This window comes from Rhinolophus sinicus, chromosome 5 (genome assembly GCF_057876585.1).
Source record: "Rhinolophus sinicus isolate RSI-liver-muscle chromosome 5, RSI-T2T, whole genome shotgun sequence".
In the NCBI taxonomy this organism is placed as follows: domain Eukaryota; kingdom Metazoa; phylum Chordata; class Mammalia; order Chiroptera; family Rhinolophidae; genus Rhinolophus; species Rhinolophus sinicus.
Window position 1 is genome coordinate 100,577,268 of NC_142505.1, and position 22,586 is coordinate 100,599,853.

General features: G+C 34.4%; 1 long non-coding RNA gene across 1 annotated transcript in view; it reads left to right on the forward strand.

The window, feature by feature from the left end:
- LOC148758296 (uncharacterized) overlaps nt 1-22,586 on the forward strand; it is a 1,912,057-nt gene that overhangs the window by 1,045,021 nt on the left and 844,450 nt on the right. Inside the window, exon 7 of the long non-coding RNA XR_016021446.1 lies at nt 2,127-2,199. This is a non-coding gene — a long non-coding RNA (uncharacterized LOC148758296). The remainder of the gene's footprint in view (nt 1-2,126; nt 2,200-22,586) is intronic.

Sequence of the window (22,586 nt, forward strand, 5' to 3'; positions counted from 1 at the left end):
GTAGTACCTATGGAGATTAAATCCAGACTGGAAGAAATTTATACATTGAACTTGGCTATGTATGTGGTCATGGGACTTTCAGGAATAAAGCAGTATCTCTCTCTCTCTCTCTCTCTCTCTCTCTCTCTCTCTCTCTCTCTCCCTCCCTCCCTCCCTCCCTCCCTCTCCCTCCCTCTCCCTCTCCCTCTCCCTCTCCCTCTCCCTCTCCCTCCCCCTCCCTCTCTCCCTCCCCCTCCCCCTTCCTCTCCCGTCTAATGCCATATGAACTGCTAAAAGTATCATTCATACCAGTTAATTAACCATGGTCTATCGTGGTCTGCTTACTTGACAAATAAGTCCTTTGTTGAATGTCAGGAATTCAGGAAAAACGGAGAACTGTACTAAAACAACTCTTCTTTTAAGGCACTTTAAAGAATCTGAACTCCCTTTGGAGAATCTTCTGAGCACTTTGGGGGACTATAGTATGATGCAGGTAGATGAGATAGTCACTTGGAGACATACTGTGTGCATTTGCAGAATGAATATCCTAGGGTTTCATTAGCAACCTGCTGCCCCAAATTTAAATTTAACTTAAAAATATTTTTAAGCATTGGGGATGTTTACTCTTGACTTGAGAAAATTTTATCTCCAGTAGTATACGGGGGAAAAAAGGTAAAATGTCTGTATATACTCAGTCCAATATGCATTTCCTCTATAGATCAGGCACTGCGCTAGCCACTTTAGAATCAAAGTTGAATGATAAATGAGACTTAGACCGCAAGATTTGCAGTCAAGGAGGGATGATAGACATGGAAACAGATAAGTACACTGAACAGACAACTATAGAGGCATCTTAGAGGAGACGGTGATTACCTCCTTCAGGAGGTAAAACAGGGAAGAGAAAATAACATCTCAAAGCAGGACTTTTTTTAAAAAAAGGAGCTTTTCTAGGTGAATTAAAAGGCAGATTAACCATACATGCAAAGCGTGATTATAGACTATATGGTGATTAGTATTGCAGGAGCTCTCTGTAAAATGGCAAAGGGTGGAGATACTCAGAAGATGAGTCTTCAAAATAGGCAAAAGCCAGGTCATAAAGGATATTTTGTTTTTCCTTAAGGATCTCAGAAAGAAGAGTTATCGATGTCAAATAAGACTAAGGTTGACATGTTTATGTATCTGTGTTTTAGGCGGGTGCTTCTGACAGAGTGCAGTATAGACCGGGGCGAGGCCTAAGTAAGGGTAACTGCTAAGGGGGATTTTGCTAGAGTGCAAAGTGAGAATGTGAGGGAAATGGCAGGAAAATGTGTACTAGGAGGGACAAAAATGTCGACATTTCGGAGATGGATTTGTCAGGGTTTACTGAAGACTTGCTGGAATGAGGGAGAAGTAGGAAACACTCAGGTCTTTGAGCTGGTAAATCTTGTAAGTCCTTGTTTAATAAGATTCACAGAACATCACCCCTTCTTAGGTTATGACAAACATGAGTGAGTTCTCTGTCCACTGCTCTGAATTTTCCTAACTCCTAAACATTTGCCTGATTTTATGCAGCACGATATAGACAGTCTGTATCCTTGCAAGGCAGAACAACCAATGGTTGTTTCCAATAGAGCTTGACAAATGTTTTGTGCCTGTCATGGCTTGATGACCAAGTTTTAAGCCACAGATTAAAGACGATTGTAGCTACTGCACTGCCCTCCTTAAAGTTAAAACATGTTTTAGTGTTTTGCCCTAATATTGTCAGGAGTCACAATTCCTTTCCCAGAAAACTGCTCTAATTGGATTTGGTGGACCTTGACTAGCTTTTCACAGCTATTGAAGGTGAAGGTGAAATCTTTGAGTTCTTTCCTGAAAACAAGAGCTGAACATCTCCGATGAAGGCACTTTAGTAGTATATGTATAGTATATTAATGGTGTATATAATTGTATATGTCTTTATGTAATTTTTTCATATTGCTTTTCCATCCTTTGTGTCTTATTGTATATGACAATTGTCCAGAAAAAATAAAAGACTGTGGAGAATGATTTAACACCCTAAATCCTATGTGCATGAACTTATGTTTTAAGTTTATTGGTTAGATGAATATAAAACTTGAAAAATATTTTTATTTCATATTAAAAATATCTCAATTTTAAAATTGTAACAGGTAGGAACTTGCTGCTAAAGCTGCACTGCTTATGAGGCATCAGGCATGAGAGGAATCATCATTACTTGTTAAGGTAAGTGCCTTTCTTAATCTTCTAAAATCTGGATAATATACGAAGCCATCATTTAAAATAATGATTATCTCTTGATAAGTAGGGTTAAAGTTAATTCACATTTCTCATTCAAATTTCCTTAATTCATACTTTGATGGTGGAATTATTACCACTTTATGAGATGTTATGTAGACACACACATGCATATATGTGATGCACATATATATTAAGGTATATCTATAAAGTATGAATACACACACATGTTAAATACTGAAAAGCTTTATCAAAAGTCTCTAGTATCTGCCTAGGTTATCGAGTAGATAGTATCACCTCTTCTTGAAAAATATAAATATGCTGCATTTTCCAGTATCCTGATGCCCCCATTAGTAGAAACAGGATATTTCAAAGTTACAAATATGAAATTGTATGAAGCATTTTTGGTCCTAACTTTCAATTAAGGGAGAGACTATTTTTGTAGTTGGCCTATTTCCTAGGAAGCCACAATGATATTTTAATAAGTAATGGAATATAGTTGGTCTCTCCGTTCATTTACCTAGTAGAAATGTGGCAGGGAGAAACTTGGAAGTGAGACTTAAAGAGTGACAGGTACCGGGCAGGAGAAACATAGCTCCCTAAAGAGAAAGTAAATGTTACAAGAGAGAACTCTGTTGGAAGGTGAGCCAATCAGAGTTGGTTCTGCTAAATGAAGAGGCTAAAAGAGAGGAGCCTCTGACTTCTCAACTTTATATTAAAAAATTCTGCTGCTCACCTTTCATGAACCCAATTCCCTAACAAGCAGGTTGACATTAAGTCCTCATTCTTTAGAAATTTTAATATTTGGAAAGTATATGAAGTGTGTCACCTGGCAATGTAAAAAGCACTTCTCAAGATATGGTGCACTGCTCCATTTTGGTCAGGATATAATTCTATTCTTTTTAATGAGTTGTTTGATTATCACCCTGGGACTGAGAATGCCTGAATTCTGAGGGGCTCTACAGAAATAGGACTGAAAAAGCGAGTGATAATCTTCAAGTAGGTTAGCTTCTGAAAATGACATCACTTTCATCCGTCACTGGCATTTAATTGTTTATTTGTCTTTTTTTTTTTTTTTTTTTTTTTTGAGAAAAATGGAAGGGAATACACTGGATTTTTATAAGATTTATATGAGTTTAATTGCTATTACACTTAAAAGTAAGGGCATGTTTATGACATTTAACTGTATTTTTGTCTACTGTCTGAAAAACTCTCATTCAGGAATGAATTATGATAATAATGCAATAAATGGGTTGTGTGGGGTTGAAATAAGGACTGCTCTTTTGAAAGAGACCAGACTCTTTTTTGAGAAAGTATTAAAATTCTGCACTGATAGAAAACTTTTGATGCTATAAATTGAACTTCACAAGGAATCTCTTAACTGATCTTCGCTCTGGTTTCATTATAGGCGGGTGGGAGTGAGGGAGGGGGACATTTCTACTTCCCTCAAACCCTAAAGTTGTTCAGATCTTTTTCCTGTAATTTCTGATTAATGACACCCTTGATTTTGATTTATATTATCTTATTATTCATTATATGAGAGAAAAAGAAGTCACTTTTTTTTTTTCAATTTAATTTAAAAAATTAGGGCTAGCAGTGATGGAATTTAAAATCAAATTATCCTGTCAGAGTGACAGATAAATCTCAAGAGATTCTAATAAGATTTTCCACTGGCAGGATGCTGAATTTCTCCCTTTCCCAGGCTCCTTCATTCCAGATTTTGACTATGAGTGACAATGGGCATCTGTGTTTAGCAATATGTTGTTAGTTTTGTCATTGTGATTCTCATTGAGAAATTGTGGGGTCACTTTCTTACTTGTTTGTTACAGGTGAAAGGGGAAAAATGTGTACATAGATGTCAGTTGGGTGCATCTATAACTATGGGAAATTGTGGGTAATTGCCGTATACCTGAATTGGGTTAAGTATAGTAGCTTCATCAAATTCTACCCTTGTCTTTACATGTTACTATTCTTAAAGGAATTTCTGCTATGGAGGTAATGTAAATATGACAGATTTCTTACTGTACTGCTCTTCGACATTTTCTTCTCATTACCCTAAACAAATTTGAAATCTTAAATGCTTTCATAGTATCGGGTAGACCTCTAGAGTTCTGTATTCAGTTAACAATTGGTTTTATGTCATCATCGGTGTAGAGATTCTCTGTTTCTGGTAGCTAATGAAAGCATCCTTTGCTGTTCTTTAAAAATATATAAGAAATAATAATTCTTGAATGAAGTATGGTATTCCCCCTTTGATCCATGGTCTTTCTTTCTGTGGTTTCAGTTACCCATGGTCCAAAAATATGACATGAAATTCCAGAATAAACAGTTCAGAAGTTTTAAATGGCATGCTGTTTGGAGGCATGTGATGATAATCTTGTGCCTCCCTCCTCTGTCCCACCTGGGACGGAATCATCCCATGTTCAAGGGCATTCATGCTGTATACATAACTTTTATTACAGTAGATTGTTGTAATTGTCACTTAGTAGGTGTCTTGGTTATCAGATGGTTATCTTGGTTATCACAGTCTTGCAGTGCTTGCATTTAAATAACCCTTATTTTACTTAATAATGGCCCCAAAGCCATTGCTGTAACTTGTTTTACAGTAGATCATTGTAATGGTTTGTTTTGTTCTAAGGTATTATTGTTAATCTCTTACTGTGCCTGATTTATAAAGTTTATCATGAGTATGTATGCGTAGGAGAAAACGTATACATAGGGCTTGGTACTATCTGCGGTTTCAGGCATCCTCTGGGGGTCCTGGAACACGTGTCCCACAGATAAGAAGGACTCCTGTAATGGATATGTACTTGATTCCTCTGTGAAGACATATCTAAGATCAGCAAGCTGTATATCAAATGACGCCATCTAAGGAACTGATTGGCCAAGTGGTAGTTTCAAAGGTCTTGTGGAAACAGAGGGAGTACAGGAAAAATGATTTGTCATTAAGGGATCCTCTGTATGAAGACATTGTCTTGGAGTAGGAAGAGCATTGTAATAGAAGGTTGACTCTAGACTGAGCTGGTCCCCTAACTCTGATTGAACAGGGCGTTCGGAAAACGTCTATAAGCTTTAGTTTCCACATGTTTAGGCCAGAAGCTAGTCAAAAGCTATAAGTGTATTACAGAAGTTTGCTTCTTCATTGCATTTCTGTCTTCGCACGTTGTAGCAACCCCTAAAATGGAGGATATTAATGAGTGAGTGTCCCCCCGAGAAGTCTGCTTTGTTACTCAGTTATTATCCCAGAATGAGGAATGGTGAGGATATTAGGTAATAATTCGAAGAACAGATTATGCTCAGAAGAAAATGTGGCAAGTCACTTATGTGTATGCTCTAATGAGCCGCACATACTGTACTTTAGTTAAGAGTCTTAATAAAAGAACAGAAGGAAAGGAAAATAACACAAAATGAAGAATGAATTACTTACAATTAAATAGTTTCTATTGGGCTGGCCCAGTAGCTCAGGTGGTTGGAGCGCTGTGTTCCTAACAGCCTGATGTTGCTGGATTGATTCCCACATGGGCCAGTGAGCAGTGCCAGCCGGGGAGAGCTGGGGAGAGCTGTGGTGAGCTGCTGTGAGCAGCCAACCGACTGCCTCAGCCGGGGGGAGCGCAAGGCTCATAATACCAGCACAGGCTAGGGAGCTGTGTCCTACACAACTAGACTGAGAAACAATGGCTTGAACCGAAGTGTTGGGGCAGGGGGATGCAGAAGAAGGGAAAAAAAATAGTTTCTATTATAGAAATAGGCTACATGTAGAGCTAATGGCATTTTCTACAGACAGATGGAATGCTCTCATCTCCCAATAGTATTGATATGAAGTCTCTGTTAAGATTCATTTTTCCTAAAACATTTGCATATAAATATAAACATCATTACTAGAGGCTAATTGCCCTGTAGGAACTGTAGTCATCTTTATTATTATTTTTTAAAGTATCTCTAACACGCATCATATTTGCTACTGCATGGCTGCAACAGATAATTACCACCATTAAGAATCTCGAACGCAAAATCAGAACCATTTGGAATGGCTTCCAGGGCAACCCAGCACAGTGAGTAGCCACCAAAATGAGTGTATGAGGTTTATGTTCATGCATATTCATAAGGGTACTTAATTCGACATTCATAGTAGGGGCCTTTTGAAAGCTTGTCAAAAGAGCAGCCCCAGTACAAGACCAAACATCAAAGGTAAGAAGATGCAGTACATCTCACTTCCCATACACATACAAGTATTGCTTGCAGGAAGCAGTGAATAACACTAAAGGAATTATTTATTTTAACTACTCAGAGGAGATGGCAACTTCTACGAAGTTATAAACCACAAACCTTCGCCTTTATCCTTCATCGTATTGATCAGAAAGGTCAGGGGTATAAGTGATTCAAAGGATAGATCATAGGCGATAGTTCTGGACAAACAGACATGGAGACCTGTGTGATTAATGCCCCTTACTTGTGCAGAATATGAGGAAGACTTTGAGGGCATGTCTTAAGAATAGAAAAAATAAAGTGGAGACTATAACTATCGCTGTGACACTGTCTCTGAAACATTGCCCATTTTGTGGGTGGGTTTGTGTATTTGAGCGTACAGGTGCTGCCTTGTTCGACTCTTGTGTTCAGAGGCGATCTTGCTGACATTACACTTTTCAAAACCATTTCTATGACATTCAGCAAATGTTTGTTCTGGTGGAACAAATCTGTTAAATTATAGATTAGAAACAGTACAAAGAAACCTTTACAAATGTTTCAGTTTTGCACAAAGCAAACAGCATTATATTTAAATGAAGCACTCCTTGTTAGAATAAAACAGCTACATTACAAGGTAACAGGCTTGCTTTTCTAATTCTCTTCCCCTCCCAGGATGTACATGGGTATCTGAAGTTCTGAAAGACACACGTAGTGTTGGGAATGACATCTCGTCAGTTCCTTTCAAATGCCCATTTCTGCTCGCCTGTCATTTTCTGATCTTTCCCCGCAGCCTTACCTTAGTTTCATTCCCTACCCACACCTTCCCCTGCCTTGATTCTCTATTATGCCTAGGAATAGTCTAAATGTGAAACAGTGACTCCTTCCCCATAATTGTGGTCCCACATTATTTGAATAAGAAATTCAGTTCTGTCCAATTCTCCCTTGACAACATAGACAATCATCATTGGAAAACACTGGAGCGTAGTGGGTTTTGAAACCTTCCAGGCATGAATGTCATGGTACAACTAGAGTTACTGTAGGCTTCAAGTAACCTGTTTATAGACTTAGTTTAGATCCTTAAGTCAAACATTAAATTGTTTGATAACTTAGAGAACAGTGAAGTTTGATTTAGTGATTCTTTGGGTGCTGATGAACTGTTTTTATGTCTATATATTATAAGGACGTAAGAATTATTATGTAAAAATGTATCAATTTTTTAAAATAATTACTTGTAATCCCTACTGATAATAATTAAATATGAGTAAATGGGTGACTTAATTGAGGAGAGAATTGCAAAAAGTACAAAATTATCTAAAATGCCAATACTCTTTAAAATCAGCCATTAAAAAATAACATGACCTAAAAGAGAAACATAATTTAGGTGGCTCTAAACATGCTTTATATGTATTGTAAAATTAATTTGAAATATATTCAAACATTATAAATATTGGAACATGTCGTGAAGGCACAATACATTAAACAGCAGTACACAAAAGAATATCCAGACAAATACATGACAATGAACAGAAAAGACAGAAACATGTGTGAGACTGTGTGTATAAATTCACTATGTATAGAATTAAGAAAATATCGCAAGACATTTGTGAAATAATGAGTACTTAATAAATGGAGTTGAAAATACTGGCTATCTTCAGAAGCGAACAGTAATTTAGGTTCTCATTTTACATCATAAACCAAAATAAATCCAAGAGGGAAACAGAACTGAAATTAGAGATTAATGGAAAGTCATCTTAGGGAAAATGTAAAGCTAAAATCTAGTAATAATGAAATGACACTTTAGATAATTATTAGGTTGGTGCAAAAGTAATTGCGGTTTAAAATGTTAAAAATAATTGCAAAAACCGCAATTACTTGTACACCAACCTAATTCTTGTGGCAATCTGTACACTTCTGAACATAAATAAACTTTGTAAGCATGAAAACCAAGGAGACAATCACCAAGGGCAAGATCAGTATACTTGAATTAAAATGTATAAATGCTTATACATCAAAAAGTCATTATCAGCAAAATTGTGATAAGTAGCAAACTGGGGAAATCTTTTCCAAAATACAGAAGTTAAAGATAAAGCATTTTAAAAACATTAAAATCTTATTTTAATGGTCAACAGTGTTAAGGAGATTTCAAAGTATAAGAACCACAAAAGAATAATACGCATATGAAAATAGTTAAACCGCAATCATAATATAAGGGAATGAAAATTTAAAAAAAAAAAAATGAAGTTATTTTTTTGTTTCTTGTTTTTTTTGCTTTCCAACACAACAAAAATTGTAAAAAGATGAAAATCCTCCCAGTGTGTTTTGGGAGAAACATAGGCAGGTTCATAGACAATGGGTGTGTGTGTAAATTAGTATCAACTTTCTGAAAAACATTTTTACTATCCTGGAACAAAAGCTTGACAATCATATTGAAAATACAGCATTAGTTCAAAAATATAACAGTAAATAACTAGAAATACAAAGAATTATTTAGAACCCAAGATTGTCATTACAAAGAAAAATTCCAATTATTTTTACTCTAAGCATTTTTAAATGTTTCTGTAATTCAATAAAGTAACATAGAAAGTATAAAATGTTTTCTCTGTATAGATGCACTGACTGAAAGTTGCCGGTCCCCAGCTTTGGTTTATAATCTGCATTCAGATTCTCAATGTCTGTGTAGGTGTTAGAGATTTCTTAAGAAAAAAAAAAAAAAAAAATCCACATCCTCCAAATCAGTTAATACAGAGAAAGAGAAGTGGGAAGAAGAGGATGGTAGAGAAGGCAGAAGAACTCCATCCAGCCAAAGCTCAACTTGAAGCACTACAACCTTAGCAAAACCAGAGAAAGTTACCTAGCGACTGATAAAGTGTACATGTTTGTTCCACTGGTAGCATTTATTCATGCCCCCTTAGTATCATGGTAAGGTATTGGGCTACAAACTGAAGATGATAAAATAATGAATCAGACATAGGCCATGATGTATGGAAGCTTAGTCTTCAATAGGAGAGGGTGTGTGTGTGTGTACAGTTGACCCTTGAACAATGCAGGGATTAGGGGCCCCGACATTCCCTGCAGTCAAAAATCTGCATGTAACTTTTGACTCCCCCAAACTTAAGTATTAATAGTCTACTGTTGAGAAGTCTCACTGATAGTGTAAACAGTCAATTAATGCATTTTCTGTTGTACGTGTTATATACTGTATTCTTACAATAAAGTAAGCTAGAGAAAAAATATTAAGAAAACCATAAGGAAAATATATTTAATGTGTTAATTTTTAAAAAAATTCATGTTTAAGGGGACCCATGCTGTTCCAACCCACACTGTTCAATGGTCAACTGTATGTATATGTGCACATACATACACACACACACACACAGATACACACACACACGTATGAAATCCAGTATAATAAGAAAGGATATACTGAAGAATGTCCTTCTCAGGACACATTGTATCTAATACAGATTTCTACAATTATTATGTTATCAGGTTAGGTAACCCTGTTTACTTTTCTCTCTCAGAACAATCTGAATTTGCTTGATTTACTTGTTTATTGTCTGTCTCCACACCAACCGCCTAGTCCCTCTTTGGAAATCAGAAAGCACAAGGTAGGAGACATGCTTATCTAGTTCATCGTTGCGCTTTGAATATTTCGCACATAGTGACTACTCCATGAATATGTTTCGAATGAATGAATAAGTACTTCTTTTAGGGATGCACTTGTTTTCAATGGATACTAGGATTTGGGAATAGAAAGCAGGGGAAAAAGAAGGAAAAATAAGAGCAAAAAAGGGATAAGAAACAACATGAGCAGAGGCAGAGAGAAGACACTTGTGCTTAACACTTTGGAAGGACAGGAAGGAGGCGAGATAGCAAAATAAGTTGTACTAGGAGTCAACTGCAAAAATGCATTGACATATTTTAACATGGAGAGTTCTGGGCCTTACAGTATGAGTGTCCTTAAATTTTCAGAATAATGTCCAGTTATTTTTCAGAGGGAAAAATATTCTCATCTGCTGTATGTATATGAGTTCATGTGGACCTACAACCTGACCAATAATTAATGTTGTATTTCTTAATTTTTGCCGATGTAGTAGGCAAAAAAGAAAAAAAAATTGGTAAATGTAAAGCTAGTGGAATGACAATTTAGAACATTATGTTTTATGACCTCTGGACTTCCCAAGTGTAAACAAACTTTAAGCATGAGAGCAACAGGGACATTGTTTTCATCTTAATTTGCGTATCCTTTATTACAGTTGAGAAATACATTTTTGTCACGTATTTTTTCTCTTTAATATTTCTGCTCATCATTTACCTTTTCAAAACACATAGACTTGCCAGTGTTTTCCTTTCTGATTTTGAATTTTGTTTTCGTGAGTTACAGTAGTTATTCAGTTACACTTTTGCAAATATATTCCAACATCTGTAACTTTATTTTACTTTTTTCCTTTAAGGGAACTTTTGAGGAATATAAGGTTTTGTTGCTATATCTACTTTTGGTGTGCTTTTGTTGTTTTAACATGGTTACTTTATATATTTTTTATGGTGTTTTGTGGGTTTTGTTTGAGAACTTTTTTCCTTCTTTGAGGTCATAAAGATGTTCTCCTACATTTTCTTTGCAAAGTTTTACAGTTTTGACTTTCAACATTTAGAATTTTTATTTACCTATGGTTGATTTTTCTGTATAGTAAAAAGTTTGTGTCTCTTTTTCCAACATAAGTCCACAACAACTCCTATACTATTTACTGAATCAATTGTCCTTTCCCTAGTGTTATACAGTACCACCTGAAATACAAAGCAAATTAAAAATATCGCAATCCATTTTTAAGAATTCTCTTTAGTTCCATTAGCCACTGGATCACATTCTCTTAGTTACAGTTTTATAATTATCTTGATTTCTGGTAGGACTAGTTCGGTCCCACTTTATTATTTTTATTCAGAAGTGTCTTACAGAGTTTTGAACCATTGCAGTTCTGAATTAGGTTTTCCTTACTGCATGAAAACTTAATGGCTTAAAATACCTCTTATTCATTAGCTCGAGGTTCTATAGGTCAGAAGTCCATCATGGCATGACTGCATTCTCTGCTTACGGCTAAAATTGAGGGATCAGCCTTACTGAGTTCCCATCTATAGTCTCTGGAGGAAAATCTGCTCCCTAGCTCATGCTTGTTGTTGCAAGAATTCATTCCCTTGTGGTTATACAACTGAGATTCCTTTGCTGGTTGTGGTCTGGTGGTTGTTTTTAGCTCCTCATAGCTGCTCTTATATCCTTTCCATATGAACTTCTCCAAGTTCAAATCAGCAAGAGTAAATTCACCTCTGGTTTTAAATCTCTCTCTTCCTCTTATGCTACCAGCTGCAAAAAAATGAAATCAGTCAATCAGTCAATCAACTTTTAAAATCACCATGTGATTAGATTATAGCTACCTTTTTTTTTTTGATTGATGAGTAATCTTAATTACAAAATACCTTTTTCCATGTAACATAATGACAGGTATTCTACCTCCGCATATTCCTTGTCCCAGGAATTAGATCAGGAAAAGATAGGGAGAAATCTTTTGAATTCTGCCTACTACACCTTACATGAACATTATAGAAATAGATTCTCAATTTAAAAAAAAATGCTTGTGAATTTTTTAATTAAATTATACAAAATCTATAAAATGATTATGGAAAATTGACATCTCAATCACATCGAATCTTCTAGTTCATAAACATGGTGTGCCATTCCATTTTATTTTGTAGCTATTTTAATTTAGATATTTAATACATATTGATATTTTTAGTGTCAAAAGTACTGCATTGATTTTTGTATATTGGTTTTGTATAGGATGTTTTGCTAAGTTCTAATCATAATGATTCATATTTTATTTTGGATTTTCTGTCTCTGTATTGTCTATCGAATGATAAGTCTATTGTTTATTTATAATCCATACACACATTTTTTTTCCCTTCTTTTATGCTGACTATTCAATTCAGCATGTTTAATAGAATGTGCGGGTTGTGTTTTGTCTGTGGTTCAAAGGAAATATTTTCAAAATTTTATCATTAAGTAGCTATTTGCTGTAGGTATTTCATAAATATTCTGTTTCAATGCTGGATTCCTAACACCAACTGAACATTGTACAATTCTACCCAATTCTGACACTAACTACCCAGAGTTCTCATCAGATTACACAAGTTATAGGACAAGAAGACTCTTACTTCAGATGCCAGCCACAGTTGAGGTCCCCTATTCTGGAAGGATAGTCTGACACATCCTACAACATGGATGAAACCTGAAGGCATTATTATGCTAAGTGAAATAAGCCAGTCACAGAAAGACATATATATATAGTTATACCACAGACACTTTTTATGAAGTTGAAAAGAGTAACTTCTCTGCATAGTTTATTCTGCATGGTTCATGATAATTTTAATCATGAATTTTTCAAATGTTTATTCAATGTCTATTAAGCTGATTTATTATTTCCTCCTTTAATTCATTAGCATGGCAAATTTCACTGATAAAGTTAATCACTTAAAACCACCCTTGCATTCTTGGGGTAAACTTATTTGGGATATATTATTTGTTTATACAATGTTCCCTTGACTTCTAATATTTTTTAAATTGTTTTTGCATCTGTGGTCATCAGTGATATTAGAATATAATTTTATTCCTTGTTATTGTCTAGTTTTAGAATTAAGAATACACTGAATGAATTGCAGATTCTCTTCTGTTCTGTCAAAGAGTTTAGATAAAATTGGAATGACCTGTTTCTTCAAATATTGGTAGAACTCATCTGTAAAAACATCTGGACTTTATTTTTTCTCTCTTAGGAAGAATTTTAAGATAATTTTTTTAAAAGTGATTCCAAAATAATTCTGTATGTCAGATTTTTTTTTACAGTTTAATATTGCAAAGCCATGTTTCTATGAAATTATGTACGCCATCTAAATTTTCATATTTATTAGCAGTAAGTTGTTCAAATATTATCTTATTCTCATTCTAAATATCTGAGGTAGTTATGCGCTGGCCTAAATTTTATTCCTAATCTTGTTTATTCTTTTTTTCCTTGGTCAACATTTTCAAAGAACTAATTTTAGGTGCTGTTGATTATCTGTTATATGCTCTTTTCTATTTCATTAATTTTGCTGTTATATTTTCTATGTCCTTTTTACATACTGTGGGATTTGCTGTTGGCCTTTAGTCTAAAATAAATTGGGTAATTAGGTTTTCTTAAATTTATCCTCCATTTATAATATAAGAACTTAAGACTATACAGTTCCCTCTGAGTACCAATTTCACTGCATTCCAATATTTTTGATATAAAGAACTTTCATTATTGTTAAACACTATGTATTTTAATGGGTGGTGATTTTTTTCTTTGACCCAAGTTGCTTCCATGTTTAAAACTTTCCAATTGTAGAGGTATTTTATTTATCTTTTCATTTTGACTAAAAACTAAATTGCTCTTCTGTCTTTTCCATTGCAAGTCTCTGTGATGAATTCAGTGGTAATTTATTTTGATATATCTTCCAACTCATTTTTTAATAGTGTTTTTTTTAGCTGTTAAATCAATCTTTACCTTTCCATTTCAACAATCATATTGTTTTAATTTCTAAAATATGTATTCTGTTCTTTTTAGCAGATCTGTAGCATCACTATTGATAATCGTTTACTGCTTTATTTATATCACACAATCGTATTCTCTGCTTCATCTCTTCAAGATATAAAATTTACAGTAGTATAAATCTGGTGTTTCTGTTTCTATTTAAGCTCACTTTCAATGTGTATGTGTGTGTGTTTGTGTGTGTGTGTGTGTGTGTGTGTGTGTGTGTGTACCTGTGAGCCTATGTGTTTGGAATTTGATGAATTCTGTTTGTGTTTCTTGTGGTTTTCAGTAGGTACTTAAGAGGCTTATTTAATTTACCTATGTTTTTATTAACTAAAATAGAGTGTGTTTAGAGCATAGAGTTTGAAGTCAGAGAGATTTGAATTTAATCACAGCTCTTCTGGTGAAAAGTTGTGTAACCTTACATAAATTGCCTAATCTGCTTCAATTTTACTTTTAATTTTTATAAAGTGATTTCTCCAAATAATAGTAGATACCTCATTGAGTTATTGTAAGGATCAAATGTTATTGTGTTATGCATTTAAAGGTCTTAGTATCTAACACAAAGGTTAGTTCTCTCTCTCCTCCCCTCCTTTCCTCTCTTCTTCCCTCTCTCCCCCTTCCTCCCCGTCCCTTCTCTCTCTTTTTTCTCTCAAGGATAATTAGTTTTCTGTGGTAAAAAAATGTAGTGAATCACAAGTATTACCAATATGTTAACCACATAAAGCATTACTGAGCATCATACTGTAGTTCCTTTTCAAATTTATTTTTCCATTACAGTTGACATGAAATATTACATTAGTTTCAGGTATACAATGTAGTGATCATCTCAGTAAGTTTAGTATCCATCTGAAACCATATGGAGTTATTATGATATTATCGACTATATTTCTGGTGCTCTACTGTATATCTGCTTGAGTATTCTTATAACTGATACTTTGTACTTCTTAATCCCTTTGAACTTTCCACTCATTTCTCTAATGCACTCCCATCTGGCAAACAGCAATTTATTCTCTATATCTTTGAGTTTTTTCTGTTTTGTTTGTTTGTTTTGTTTTTTAGATTCAACATATAAGTGGAATCATATGGTATTTTTTCTTTCTCTATCTGACTTACTTCACTTAGCATAATACCCTCCAGGTCCATTCGTCTTGTTGCAAATGGTAAGATTTCATTCTTTTTTATGGCTAATTCTCCATTGTTTAGGTATCTATATATATCTATCTCTACATCTATCTCTATCTCTATCTCTATCTCTATCTCTATCTCTATCTCTATCTCTATCTATCATCTATCTATCTATCTATCTATCTATCTATCTATCTATCTATCTATCTATCTATCTAATCATCTATCTGCCTGTCTGTCTATCTATATGTCTGTCTGCCTATCTACCACATCTTTATTTATTTGTCTATCAGTGGACACGTTGGTTGCTTCCATATCTGGCTATTGTAAATAATGCTGCAATGAATATAGGGATGCATGTAACTTCTCAAATTAGTGTTTTAGATTTCTTTGGGTAAAATATCCAGAAGCCAAATTGCTGGGTCTCATGGTAGTTCTATTTTTAATGTTTTTAGGAACGTCCATACTTTTTTCCATAGTGATTGTACCACTTGACATTCCCACCACAGTTTTGAGGGGTCTCCCTTTTCCACATCCTCACCAACACTTGTTGTTTGTTTATATATTGATGATAGCCATTCTCACAGGAGTAAGCCTTTAATTTGTGGTTTGAAATGTATTTCCCTGATGATTTGTGATATCGAGCATCTTTTACATTGGATTTACTTTTGTCAACAAGATTTTACAAGATATTCAATATGGATAAATAACAAGGAATATAACTCTCCTTATTTATTTTATGAAACTTAACAGTATTTTGACTGATACCCTAGGAATAGAATGAATGACTATATAGATTTATGACATATAAATGAAAAGGAAAAACAAAGTAAAATATTAAAAAGTGAGGTTCAGATGGTCTGTGTGCATGTTTAGGTAGAAAAATGCATAGAATGAATAGATAAAATACACGACTACGAAATTATTTAAGACAATGTGTGAACTGTTTTATTGAGCTTCGCTAAAATCTCCATTTGCCAGTTTTACTATATGTGAGACTGAAACTTTTGGCACCATTTATCAAAGAATATATATTGAAATACTTCTTCAAATGTTGACTATAAGCACTGTATGTGTTTCTGCTCTTACTTGGAGACTACTTTTTTTGTAATGAATAATTTGAATGTGTAGCAATATTACTTTTCGATAGAAGTGAAACAAAATTCCCTAGTGTGCGTGTTCTGTTTCACTCCCAAAGGATGGTGAATATGCATGTCTGCATTTTTAAAGTATATGCTTAAGAATATAATAGACCAAGCTTTTGTGCAGTTTTGTTTTTTTTTTTTCTCTAAGGAATTCAACACATTTCATATTGACTTTGGAAAAATGCAAAGCAAATACTCATTGTTGACTCGCCATGATATTCTAGGCATATTTCCTTCCCCTTCCAAAGCCTATAATCAGTTGTAAGAGATCTAAGGTGGGAGAGACACAGAGACAGATAAAAAGAGAGAGAGACAGAGAGAGACAGAGAGAGAGACAGAGACAGAGAGAATCTAACAAAAAGTTTAGTTCATTCTATCAAAGTCTTTTAGTTCCAAAATCACCAAGTAAACATCAAAACCTTGATAGAATCCTAGTCTTCTAGATTACAGCTCTAACACAATAAAACCTTAATTAGAATTTAAATATATTTAAGGCAATTAAATTTTCAAAAGACCAGTATTTTCTATTTGGAGAAGTAAATATGAGATTAAAAAATATTTTATGACTTAGTTATTTGAGCTCTGAATTTTTATGCACTGTCCTCATTAGGGTGGGCATTTCAAGTGTGTATCCTGATAGAGATGAATTTTATTAGTAAGTCAATCTACACACTTCTCCCTTGTAATCAAGGACATGCCTTTGCAAAGCTACCACAAACCGAACAGATCCGCATGGTCATTACATGTATCATATTTGTAACTCAAGTCATGCCTTTGCAAAGTTGCCACAAGACTTCTTCACATAGTCATGAAATGAATAGCATTTGTAATCATGGAATTGTCAGCCTGACATGTTTGAGATAATCTAAATTAGTATTTTCTGTTTACTGAGGAGAAAACGGCGATCAGAAAGATGAAGTGATTTGCCAAAGGGTGTATATTGTAGTGGTTAAAAGTCCCCTCTGTAAATTTGTGATTGTTTTAAACCTGAGCTCTAACACTTAACGTACAGTGTAATCTTGGGCAAGATGACTAACCTTTATAAGCCTTTTCCCTTATGTATAGCATAGAACTAATAATAGTATTTAGCAGCGTATTTTATATTAAAGGTTGCACTGGGCCTTAAGAAAGAGATCGTGTCAAGGAATTTCATTAGAAGTTTGATGGTTGTCCTAGATCTGTTTTTTCCATTTGAACTACTGTAGAGTAGCTCTGTCTTATGGGCTACTTATTGTTGCATTTCTATCTTCTGCTTCACCTTTGCTCAGTTGCAACTGTTGTGGGAACAAACATGTGAGAGTGCTAAAGCATTGCAATTAAACACTCAGATTCAAGATGAGGCTGTTGAGGCCTGAATTTCTGTTCAGCTGTGTGGGTTTTGAGTCGTCTTTGAACTTTGTGACTCAGTGGCCTCATCCATAAATAACAGTAATCTTAAAGCCTGCATCATAGGATTGAGTGAATTAATGTACATAAAGCATTAAGAACAGTGGCAGGCACCCAGCATAGTGGTAGATGAGTGTTAGTACTTGCTGACATTAAAAAAAAAAAAAAAAAAAGTGTGAATTGTTTTATTCAGTTTTTCCAAAATCTCTATTTGACAATTCTATATGTGACACAAATTACTGGGACATTCTTTCCAAAAAAAAGATGTTTATGGATCATATCCTTTTTTTGGTTTGTTTTAGCAAATACCCATCAATTTTAATTTTAAAGTAATATATAACAGTGACAATTTCCATTATTTTTTCTCTAATTGATTTCGATAAAATAACCTAAGAGAAGTAATTCTTATACATTTTGCCAAAGCACTGTTCAAAATAGTAATCATAATGCCCCCACTATTCCATCAAGAATAAATGAAACATATATGTAATTATTCTTATAAAGGCATAAGTAAACATTGTCACAAACACTCATATTCTCAAAATGAAGTTAGTGAGTATAATCATTGTGTCCATTTTCATCAAGGTACTGTAAAATCCTTCCATTTTTAAACCACATTGGTTTTGCTATTAATGAGGAAACTTGTACATTTCTGCACATTTCTATCAAATTAAGTATACTAATCTCATACAGATATAATTTCTCTAAAATAAAGATTCTACCCACATATTTCCTTACCAAGTATTTCAGTTCACTTCTGCATGGCAAGGAAGCAAACAAGATTGTTATATCATGCTAAATGAATAAACAGTCTATTTATTAGAGTGGACATAATAGAATAATTATGTATTCACGGTGGTCAGTTTTCTATAAATATTGGAATCCAGTAATTACTATAAAACTGTATTATTTATTCATTTGGAAGACTTAGAAGAACATGAATATTCATGAACTACTTCTGTAAGTCAAAAATATAGTTTTTTTTTTGCATTTGGGGTTTGCTGTAGGAATACTTTTAAAAATATATCTCCTACCTTCATCATCTTTAGCTAGGTGGAGATTAAACATAATTTTAATGCCGGTACAATCCATTTATGATAGTTCTCTTCCCAGACAGTGTGACTAGACCTTTTTATTCATTTATTTTTCTTTCTCCCATCTCTCTACCCTTGAGGACTTGGGTACTACCCAACAAAAAAATCACCTGTCCTTTGTTTCCCACTGGTCTAGTTTTGTTCTCTCTTTTTCCACGTTATCACTAGCTAATCTGAAAATAAGAAACGTATAAAACTGTTAATGAAGTAAATTTGCCCGCCATATTTTTTCCAGGGCCTGGGCCACAGTGTGTTAAATGGATTTCTAGAGATAAACCTTGGTTTTCATCTTTCTCCATTTAGACCTCCAACTCATTTTGACAAGGAGGATCTATATTCAAAATGCATATTTCTGTAATGATAATGTTTCTTGTAGAACAGAAGCCATCTGTTAGCCCTCAAATTTACCCAGGCTAGAGTCTATTCACTTTGGCGAGGGGGGAAAGGCTTTGATTTCAGAGGAATTTAATCTTCATTTTGGAAATTTAAGATAGAAACCTTTTCTGAACTCACATCCCTGTTTAGCATCACATTGATTTTCAAAGCATTTCTAGAAATAAATTGTTATGGAATTCAGAAGTGCATAAGAGTAATACTATAATTATAGACAGGTGAAGATGTAATATAGTCTACTCAATGATTTTCTGAATATAAGGATGGAAATGTTCACAGTTACAGAAAAACAGTAGTTGGCTCATTCAGCTAATCTTATCTGTGTGTACATTAGCATTGAATCAGATCTCCCAAGTTCAAGAGCTACATCAGATGTTTTAAAGTTCTATTTGTATTCAGGACTCTGAATAACCCTTTGGTCAGAGTTTCCCACAAATCCTCTAATAATTAACTAATATTAAATCACCAACACAGACATCCACATGGTACCTCTAGAGTAAGTGTTCCCAGGAACCAGGAGTAGAAGAGACCATGGCAATTTGTTTTCTCTATTGTGTATGTATTTATTTCCTGCCTCCCTCCCTCCTTTCCTCCTTCTTTCTCTCACTCCCCCCTTTTTCCCTCTCTTCCTTTCATTTATTTAATAATTTATTCATGTGGTAAAAGCATTTAACAGGAGATCTAACCTCAACAAATTCTTAGGTTCACAATACAGCATTGGTATCTTTAAGCACAAAACTGTATAGCAGACCTCTAGAACTTGTTCATTTTGTGTCACTGAAACTTGATACCCATTGAACAACAACTTCCCATTCCCTCCTCCTATTCCTTGGCAACACTGTGTTTCTACTCTGTGAGCCTATGAGTTTGCCCCTGTAGTGGAATTGTGTAGTATTTGCCCTTCTGTAACTGGCTTGTGTCACTTAGCATAATACCTGCCAGTTTCCACGTTGTCACATATGGCAGGATTTCCTTCTTTTTTAGTTACATATTTAAAAATCTGACTGCTTTAACAAAGATCAAATTATAAAAAAGACTTTTATTAGTTAACAGTTTATAATATCACTTCTCCATATTTTGACTAAGTACTATATGAGCACCTTTTCAAATAACAAAGATTTTGAAATTTTTTTTTTTCTATAGGAGTAATAAAAAAAGTAGTTTGTTGTTTTCTTCTAGTGGAGGTGAATTTTTTTTTTCTTTATTGAATTTTAGAAAGCTTATTTTAGAATAACAACCAGGTGTAGGCAATGCCATGTAAATATTTAGGCTGTTTTTAAGGATGAGAAAACCTTTAAGACACAAAATTTGGAAGAATTTTTCACAGGCTAGCTTCTGCTTTTTTATATTCCAAACTTTGTTCCTGTGCCACCACCCATGTGTTTCAGGCGCCAGAATCTGTAAGATGTGTTTGTTTCAACATACAACATCTAGCCCTTTCCTTTCAAATCATAGTGACACAACACTCCGTATGGGTATTACTGGAAGCCATTTTTTTTTTCCACTGGGAATTCAGGATAACTTTACTATCATGGAAGTGGACCGTATAACTGAATTCCACTAAAGCTAAGCTCAATGTATGTGCAATACAATGCCCAAGATACCTTTGCCACTCTATTCTATACTATATGACATTAAGAATGAGAGATACCCTGTTTCCCCGAAAATAAGACCTAGCCAGACAATCAGCTCTAATACGTTTTTTGGAGCAAAAATTAATATAAGACCCAGTCTTATACTCTATTATATTATATAAGACCAGTCTTATATTGTAGTGAAATAAGACCGGGTCTTATATTAATTTTTTCTCCAAAAGATGCACTACAGCTGATTGTCTGGCTAGGACTTATTTTCGGGAAACACGATAGGAAGTCCGAATGAAAATCGAAAAAGAAAAAAAAAAAGATCCAGAAGAAATACTTCTATGAAGAAGTATGAGATGTCATGGAGTTATAAGGTTAAGAGGAAAGATCTGGCCTTGTAGTTCACAGAGAACTTCCCTAAGTGGTACTTGAAGCTGAAACCTGAATGGGAAATTCATTGTTAGTAACCAAGTGATGGCGGTGGTGAGAGAGGTGGAGAAGATTCTAGGCATACGGAAGAAAGTGCACAAAGACTTTGAAGTAGGAAAATACAATGATGAGTTGAGAAACTGAAATTTTTGCGTAGCTGGAGCTCAGAAAATAAAGATAAAAGGATCATCTGGAACAAGGTTTTAGGTAAAAGGAGGGGCCAGATTCTGTTTGTTCTGGGTAGGCTGCATTCAAGTCGGGGATTTATTCTAAAGAAAATGGAGAGATTTGCATCAATACAAAAATACTCTTAACACAGTGTGGAAAATGGGTTAGAGTGGGAAGGCACAAATTGATGCCGGGTTTTCACTAGGAAGATGTTACCTTCAATTAGAAAGAATCGGCCCAGGGTGAACAGTAGAAATGGTAGAAATAATCTTGGTTTGTTCATTCTTTTTCCGCAGCTATACTGAACTTGAGATGTACATCTATTATTTTGTTCTATGTTTGATAGACATTGCTTTCTAATTGATAGAAAACTAGTAAAATTTACTGAAATATTTGAACTTTATATTTCAAATCTATTAAAATATTATTATAGAATCACTGCCTGAAATTTGGGGTCTAGTATTCATGTTCAATTTCATAAAAGATCTAGGATTTAAGAACTAAGTAACACATCAAGAACGGTTGATTCTTCCAAGTTTTTTCTGGACGGTAGATTATAAATGTTGGCTGTTTGCTGTTCTAGACCAGAATGAGTTATATCTTCAAAATAGGAGCAGTCAAAACTTTCATAACAGATCATTATTAAATGTTACCTACCCTTTTAGAAGGGTGCTTGGTCTAGAAGTGCAATAAAAATATACATATCAGTTGCTGTAATTAATTAGGTTTCCTTATGCTAAATTGATCTTTTTCTATTTTTCTTTCTCCTTACACCTGGCTAATGTAATACTATTTTCATTGTAATAATTTATTTTTTCACATGTGGAAAGAGAGGTGGTTCCTTTCAACTCAAGCAACAAAGAAGACATTTTCTGGAACTAAATCAAGAAACATCAAAAACATTTTGGGCATGGGGTATCATAAATGTCATTGTTCACTCGTTTTCTGTCTTTTATTTCTATTTGAATGTCTAAAACGCAAATGTGTAAATGACACTAAAATACATACACTTTCCCTTTCCTGGAATTCTGTTTCCAATTCAATATTGGTGCTAAAAAATAATCTTATTTTTTCCCCAGACTCTTTGTTCTTATGTGATCCCACTGATGTTGACAGAAAGTTCTCTTCAAGAAGGTCTTATGCATTCAAACTTGTAGATAGTTAGAGTGTCCTGGGATGGAATAGTGCTGGGCCACTTGGCAGCATGCACAGGATATAATTTTGTTTACCTGAAGGAGACTTCCTCTATCTCTGCCTCACCATTACGTT